Here is an 8,600-nt window from a genome sequence, read left to right on the forward strand (position 1 = left end):
CTCTTTTTTTTTTTTTTTTTTTAAGATTTATTTATATGAGTACACTGTAGCTGTCTTCAGACATACCAGAAGAGGGCTTCAGATCTCATTACGGGTGGTTGTGAGCCACCATGTGGTTGCTGGGAATTGAACTCGGGACCTCTGGAAGAGCTCTTACCCCCTGAGCCATCTCTCCAGCCCCGTTTCAGAGGTTTACTCCATTATCGTCATCGTGGGAAGCACAGCTGCGTGCAGGCAGACATGGTGCTGAAGAAGGAGCAGAGAGTTCTGCATCCTGATCTGAAGGCAGCAGAAGAAGATTGTGTTCCATACTGGGGGAAGCTTGACTTCAAAGTTTGCCCATACAGAGGCACACTTCCTCCAACAAGGCCACACCTACCCCAACGAGGCCACACCTCCTAAGAGTACCACTCCCCAAGGGTTAAGGGTTCAAACACGTGAGTCTAGGAGGGCCATTCCTATTCAAACCACCACAATTCTAAAGGGATTATAGTGTGTGTTATCAGTTAAGGGCTCTTGCTGCTCTTGCAGAGGACCTGGGTTCCAATACCCACATAGCAGCTCATAACCATCTACAACTCCAGCTCCAGAGGATCTAGTGCCCTCTCGTGGCCTCTGCAGGCATTGCAAGCACGTGGTACATTTACATACACACAGGCAAAACGCACACACAAAGTAAAAATAAGGATATCTTAAGAAAAATAAAAGGAGGGCTGGAGAGATGGTTAAGAGCACCGACTGCTCTTCCAAAGGCCCTGAGTTCAAATCCCAGCAACCACATGGTGGCTCACAACCATCTGTAATGATAACTGAATCTCTTCTGGGGTGTCTGAAGACAGCTACAGTATACTTACATATAATAAATAAATAAACCTTAAAAAAAAGAGGTTCACACCACATTCAAAAAAAGAAGAAGAAGAAAAATAAAAGGAGCCGGGCAGTAGTGGCGCATGCCTTTAATTCCAGCACTCGGGAGGCAGAGGCAGGTAGATTTCTGTGTAATCCTGACTGTCCTGGAACTCACTCTGTAGACCAGGCTGGCCTTGAACTCAGAGATCCGCCAGCCTCTGCCTCCCAAGTACTGAAATTAAAGGCTTGCGCCACTACGGCCCGGCTTACAGGTTCCTGATTGTGATGCTAAATCTAGATGTTCACATGATGGGATCTAGGATCACAATAAAACAAAACAAAAGAGCCAGGCATGGTGGCGCAAGCCTTTAATCCCAGCTCTTGGGAGGCAGGATTTCTGAGTTCGAGGCCAGCCTGGTAGACAGAGTAAGTACACAGAGAAACCCTGTCTCGAAAAAAACAAACAAACAAAAACAAAAAAGTCTCAGGTGGACTTTCTAGCCTGGGGTGAGGCAGGAAGACCCACCCTAAATGTTGATGGCTCCATACAGTGGGCTGGGTTTGGACTGAATAAAAAGAAAAAATACATTTGAGTACCAGCATTCTGTTCTCTCTGCTTCTTGACGCTGGTGCTATGAACCAGCAGCCTCAAGTGCCTGCCTCCACCCCTTCCCTGTGCTCTACTGGCCTCGGACTCAGAGACTGACCTGCCTCTGCCTGGGATTCTACCCCCAGCACCTCATAAATATAATACGGTGGAGCATGCCTATAATCCCAGCTCAACCCTTCCTTAAGATTCTTTCGTTTGATGTTATGTCTCAGCAATGAGAAAAATAAATAATATACCAATTAAGCCAATTTGAATTTCTGTTACCTTCTACCCAAAATAGCCAAATGATGCTTCTGACTCCTACCTGGTGTCCAAGAGCAAAGTTGTTCTGTCCAGAAGTCAGAGGACGGCATCCAAACGGCAAAGACAAACACGTTCAAGTCCAAAGGCTGAGCTCATTGCTGACAGCAGGGTTGCATTGGGACCTGAGCCATCCCAGAAGCAGTGGGTAGGCAGTTCCCTAGGGTTCAGCCTACTCCTGTGACCCCAGGAGGGTTTGGATCTCTCCCACTGAAAGTCCTAGGGGATCCTGGAGTGGGAACCTGAGTGGCAACATGGCGGCCTTGGGCCATCTCAGCCTCGAACTTTGGCTTGGGCCGTTTGATTGTTATGAGTTGAAACACTTGAAGTTTTTGTTTTATTTCTGTGGTGCTGCTGTGGCTATGGCACAGGGGTTTTAACTCACAGTCTCTCACAGTAGCAACACTCCAGGCTCTAGGTCACTTTCTAGTCACTGAAAACTGAGTTTCCTCCTTCTGAGTGTTTCTGACTTGTGTGGCAATGGCACCCAGCGTCAATGAGGAAAGGACCTTCTTCCTGTCTTATGGAAAACTATTAGTGAGCCATGGTCAGCCTCAGTGGAGTCCCCCAGCCCTGTGCAGACAACGTTCCTCACTAATGACCTTCCTGCTCTCAGATGTTGTGAGATATATATATGCTCCTGTCTTCAAGATACACTGCTTTAGGGAGCTAACTTCAGGAGCCACACACTATCTGAGTGAGCATGGAGGATGAGGACAAGCTTCAAGGTAGTCAGCCAGCACAGTCAGAGGTCTTATATTCATGTGAAGCCACGCACGCGCAGATCCTGCCCAGGGGTCCTCTGCAGAGAACACACACACACACACACACACACACACACACACACACACACACACCATTCTTGCAGTCCAGAGCCCTCAGGACTATGGGGATCCAGAAGACTGGCTCTGCTCCCTCCAAACAAGGAGACAAGAGAGGTGAGAAAGTTAGCAGAGGGGCTCTGCAGTGCTGTGCTCTGTATGCCCTGGTGTAGCTTTAGATCCCCAGGGCAGGAATGGGTGAACAGGTAGCCTGGTAGAGCTGGTTCACATTTCACCCTGAGTGGCAAGCACATATGTTGGGAGCAAGAAGGTGGGACAGTAAGTAAGTAAACAAACAATACAATATCATCAAAAGAAGGCAGGGAGGATGTTGTGGTGTTTGCTTGCCTTCTTTTTTTCTTTTTAAGATTATATTAAAGGCAGGTTTATTGGGAAGCTGCTCTTGGGCAGGAGAGCTCACTGGCTCTGAGGCCAGAGAAATCGCCATGGGAAAAGAGGAAGTGGTAGAGTAGAGGAGGGAGAGAGAAAAGGGGAAGAAGAAGAGAAGGAGAAGGAAGAGGCAGTGGAAGCGGAAGTGGCATTGGAAGCGGAAGAGGAAGAGGAAGAGGAAGAAGAGAGCACTTTCTAAGTTTTGAAGCAGGCTCTTGCTATGTATAATCTTGTGATTCTCTTGCTTCTGTCTCCCAGGTGCTGGGGATGTAGGGTGAGCCACCTCTCCAGGCTTCTGTGCAGTCTCCCTGAGCAGACCCTTGAGAGATGGCATGTGAGCCACAGTGCTCTGGGGACACACGGGTTGCATCTCCAGAGATGTACATTCACCTTGACATCTGTTGAGCCCTCCCTGCCCAGTCTCTGGGCCTGGTACTCTTCCAGACTCCTCTCCAACCCTGTTTCCTGCCATCAGCCTTGCTCCCACTCAGATGACTGCTCTGACCACACTTGTTTGGTGACACGGCTGTGGTGTTGTAACGGCCTGCAGGTGTGTCCTCCATGTTTGTTGTGTCTAAAGGATCAGGATCTGGCTTCTGGGTTTTGGGATCTTCTTCCCTCACCCCACCCACCCCGATAACTACCACCACAAGTGCAGGCATTACCTAACCCAGACAAAAATGCTTGTAAATAATTTAACATCACAAACATAGGTTTGCCCCAGTGCAAACAAATATTACATAGGTGAAAAGCTAGGCTTTCAATGCTGAGGAATGTGGGTCGAGAAACTCTTGGCCTTTCATTTGATAGCAGAGGAATCAATTTTCCCTTTTTATTACATTTTATTTAGTGTATGTGTGTGTGTGCACTCAACACACACACACACACACACACACACACACACACGTATGCATCTTTACCCATTGAGCGGTCCCATAGTCCTCTCTGTTTGAGCTGACAAGACTCTTGGAATCAGAAGAGTAGAAAGTTGTAACTTTGTGGAACATTTTCCAATAGAGCTGGCCATTTGAAGGGTTTCAAATATCCCACCTTTTCTGGTAAATCATGAAAGGATTAGGGATGGGAGAGATGAGATGGCTCAATAGTTCAGAGCAAATACTGCTCCTCCAGAGGACTGAGCTCAAGTCCCAGCATCCAAGTCAAGCATTTTGGAAGGGCTGTAACTAGCTGTGTGGGCATGGTGGTACATGCCTTTAATCCCAGCACCCAGGAGGTAGAGGCTGGTCCATATCTGTGAGTTTGAGGCCAGCTTGGTCTACATAGCCTAAAGTTTCAAGATAGTCAGAGCTACGTAGAGTCCCTGTCTTAAAAAGATCAACTCAGGGTGGGGGCTTGAAGAGAAAGGGAAAGAGGGGGAAGGGAGGGGAGGAAAGGGGTAAATCTGGCTTTGGAAAACTTACAGTAGCTTCCAGGTCTTTTTCCTTTTTTTAATGATTTTTTTAATTATTATTTTATGAGCATTGGTGTTTTGCCTGCATGTATGTATGAAGGTGTTGGATCCCCTGGAACTGAAGTTACAGACAGTTGTGAGCTGTCATGTGGGTGGGTGCTGGGAATGGAACCTGGGCCCTCTGGAAGAACAGCCAGTGCTCTTTACTGCTGAGCCATCTCTCCAGCCCAACCTTCCAAGTCATTACTATGAAATTCCTCAAGAGGCCAACGAGGCCTTTGTTTTCCTGGTTTGAGCCCCATATACTCTACAACTGAGCTGTACCCTCCAAGTCTTCGTTTTGTGTGGTTTAAATAGCTTATGGGTTTGTTGTTGTTGTTTTGATTACATTTGTTTGTTTATTTACTCAGGGCGAGCCTGTGCGGAGGTCAAAGGATAACTTCCGGGAGTTGATTCTCTCCTTCCAAGTGTGGGTCCCGTGGATGAAAGTCAGGTCATCAGGCCTGGTGCCAAGTTTCTGTCCTCATTGAGCCATCCTACTGACCCTTTTATTTTGTTTTTAAAACAAAGAAGAACAAAGGTTCAAAAATCTCTGTGGACGGGAAGTTGCTGGGTAGCTCTTGGCCACAGGGGGGCGTGTTCTCCCTAGTCCTTGGCTAAGAACCCACTATGGGGGGTGTGACTTAGGTCCAGCATACTGACTAGCAGAGAAACTCTGGAAACCAAGGGCCAAGGGTTCCATGGACCCCAAACCCTCCTTCAGAAATTCCAGCAGCTGAATGTGCGCCTGGGGTGCAGAGGCCGCGGGGTGGAGGTCATGTTTAAATTACAGATCAGGCGGGTGTGCTGTGCTGGCAACTTTGCCCAGAAGCCAGCAGGGCGGGCGGCGTCTGGGGCATGACCTGGTGAAGACTGCCATGTGGGTTAAAGTGCTGGGTGGAGCCGGCTGGTGAGGGCCAGGAGTGGGTGTGACAACCACAACAGAGTTGGGGCTGCACGGGCAGGGACAGCGGCAGCCCTCAGGCCTGCCAGAGCTAGAAACGGGCAGTGGGATTTAGGCAAAGTCTACATTTTTAGCATGAATGTCTGTGGTCTGGCATCTGTCTCACCCCCCTTGGCCTTCGTCTCTTTGAAGGTTGCTCTTCTGCCCACTTCAATGACCAGCTTTTAACCAAGTAACAGATTTTCCTTCCTTCCTTCCTTCCTTCCTTCCTTCCTTCCTTCCTTCCTTCCTTCCTTCCTTCTCCCTCCCTCCCTCCCTCCCTCCCTCTCTTCCTTCCTTTTTTCATCTATTCATACACACAAGAAACACTTACTGAGTGTCTACACAGTGCAGCTGGGAGGTGTTGCTGTGGTCCTAGACACTATAGTCTTCTGGCTCTATCATTTCCCCAAGGACAGGAGCCTGTCACTCATTCAGAGCCAGCATTCCACCACTAAGCTATGTCTCCTGTCCTTGTACCTTTCTCTTCCTTCCTTCCTTCCTTCCTTCCTTCCTTCCTTCCTTCCTTCCTTCCTTCCTTCCTTTCTTTCTTTCTTTCTTTCTTTCTTTCTTTCTTTCTTTCTTTCTTTCTTTCTTCCTTTCGAGAACCTCTATGTTGTCTAGACTGGCCTTGAACTTGTGATCCTCCTGCCTCAGCCTCCCAAGCACTGGGCCTATAGTTCTGCCTCCTTATCTTTATTTTAGACTTTTCCCTTGGTGGAATATTCCCCTTGTTGCTCTCTCTGCCTAGTCAGCTTGGACCATCCTTCAGGGCCTCCCTCAATCAAGCCTCACCCATCCTAGGAAGTGAAAGAGAAACTTTGTGTCTCTCGTCCATTCTGGCCAAATTCTCGGGACTAATCCACACCTAGCCTGAGCTCAGGAGATACTGGACTGGATGAACAAGGCGACCGTGTCTGCCTGACTTCACAGCCCAGACTGCCCAAAACTTTCACTTGGCAAGCCATCCAGTCCTGCCCATGACACCTCGCCTTCTAAACTGTTGTCTATTACCTCCTGAGCCGGTGTGGATAAGCAGGGCTCTGGTGTTGGGAGCAACAGCAAGGACTTCAGTTGCCTCACTCACTGCAAAACTTGGAAGGATATAAGGACACTCTCCTTGGAAGAAGGCTTTCTTTCTCTCTCTGATGTCCCAGCACCACCCGCTTCTGCAAACAACACTTCTTACCCTACAGAATGACTGTCTACTTCTCTGGATCTGAATCCTTCCAGCCTAACAACCCAGGAAGAATTTCCCCCTCTAGTTCCAAATTTAAAACCCAGGCTGGTGAAGGTCACTCACTTCTCTTGTGAACCAGACACTGTGCCCAAAGGTAGTGGCAGCCCCCGCTTGGATAGCCAGAGAGAAGCGGACCTCTAGACTGTGTAGACGGGATGGACGAGCTCTCCGGGAAGAGCTGGGGTCACACCCTGGTGCTGGGATGATGTTTGTTCATTCTGGGGAGTGGAGGGTTGGAGTGGAGATAGTGTTTTATGTACCTCAGACAGGCCTACACTCACTAGAGAGTCAATGATGACCTTGAACTTCCAAACCTCTGGAATCTACCTCCTAAGTGTTGGGATTTCAGGAATGTGCCACACACTGTATGGGTATGTTAGGTAAGCACTCTACAAACTGAGTGACATCATCAGCCCCTTGTCCCCATTATTGGATGGACCTGAGGTACCCTTACTAGTGATAAACTTCGGCTAATTTTTATAGGAAAAGAGTCTTTATTTGCTTTTGGGGGGGCAGAATTACTTGGTGGGTTTTCCAGACTCCCCATGAACCAGCAAGTCACCTGTCACCTTGAGCTATTGCCACAGAGTTGTGGGCCTTGTCCTAGGGTGTGGAGCTAGAGAGAATCCTAGCAGTCAGGGGACGACTTGAGCTGTCACTTCTGCTTTTTCTTCTGAGAAAATCCTTCAAACCCAGTAGTATAACACTGGTTGTCTTTTGTCTTGTTTTTTTTTTTTTTTTTTTTTGTCTTAAATGAGCAATTACTAAGACTGTCTTTTCTATTGGTGTTCCTTTGTTTATTTTGATAGAAAGCAGAAAGGACAATTTTGAGATCGCAGATGTAAAACTGTAAATGTCACTTTCTCAGATGGCCTCATCGTTGTGGCATCAGTATTTCAACCAGTCTTGGCAGATCATAGTACTATATTTATATGCCCGATGGGGAAACTGAGGCCCAGGTTTGCTTGGCATTGTGCCCAAAGTCACAGTGCTCCTATGGGAATGGTAAGGAGGACCAGATGGATATGTGTGAGCTAAGCCTTTCCTTGTATCAAGCCAAGCATTGAGCATAGAGACCATTACCTTGCAGTTAGGCATGGGCCCAGCCAGTAAGCCACAAGCCAGTGAGCCGCAGGCCCAGACCACACATTTGATCCACATAGTAGTTTTCAGAAGTCAGAATCAGTTGAAGGTTTTTGTTATTGTTTGTTTTCAACATTTATTTAGTTTATATGTATGCATGTTTTGCCTGCATGTGTAACTGTGTGCCACATGTATACCTGGTGCCCATGGAGGCCAGAAGAGAGTATCAGATGCCCTGAAACTGGAATTTTAGAAGGTTTCAGGCTACCATGTCCTCTGCTGGGAATCTAACCCAGGTCCTCTGAATGAAAAGCCAGTGTCCTTAACCACTGAGCCATCTCTCCAGCCCCCAGTCACTTGCTTATAACACTAGGTCTTAAGTGGCCCAGGCTGGTCTTGACTTTACTAAGTAGTTGAGGATGGACTTGAACTACTGCTATTGGTGGCTCCTCCTGAGCTGAGATTACGGGCATGTGTGGATAACACACTTGGTTTCTAGGGTGTCAGAGATGGAAGCTGGGGCTTCCTGGCATGCTGGCTAAGCAATTGACCAACTGAGCCATGCCTCTAGCTCCAAGAATCAGATGAAGTTTAAATGCCTTGCCCAAGGTCACAGGGCTAAGACACACCGGTTCCAGAATCTATTATATTTTCAGTTCTTTGCACCTCATGACCTTGGATTGGTCACCTAACCTGTTTACAGCTCCATTTCCTAATCTGTGAAATGGGGGTGATCACGACACCTGCCTTGGGTGTGTTAGGAGGCTTCAGAAAATGACCGGCTTGATCCCATCAGTGCATGGCTGGTGTTGGTATTGTTGACATTATAGCATGAGACCTCCCACGGGGTCATGAGTTGGCCACTCCTTGTTGCAAGAGAACCAGATCCCGTGGGAGCCCCTTTGCCCGCCCAG

General features: G+C 48.0%; 1 long non-coding RNA gene across 1 annotated transcript; it reads left to right on the forward strand.

Annotated features, from left to right (window-relative positions):
• The first annotated feature begins 3,167 nt into the window (after nucleotides 1–3,167).
• Nucleotides 3,168–4,972, forward strand: Gm45202. The gene is made up of 2 exons (XR_003946652.1): nucleotides 3,168–3,520; nucleotides 4,792–4,972. It is a non-coding gene; the product is annotated as a predicted gene 45202 (long non-coding RNA).
• Nucleotides 4,973–8,600: the final 3,628 nt, after the last annotated feature.

The sequence above is a fragment of the Mus musculus genome, chromosome 7 (assembly GCF_000001635.26).
Source record: "Mus musculus strain C57BL/6J chromosome 7, GRCm38.p6 C57BL/6J".
Classification (NCBI taxonomy): Eukaryota; Metazoa; Chordata; class Mammalia; order Rodentia; family Muridae; genus Mus; species Mus musculus.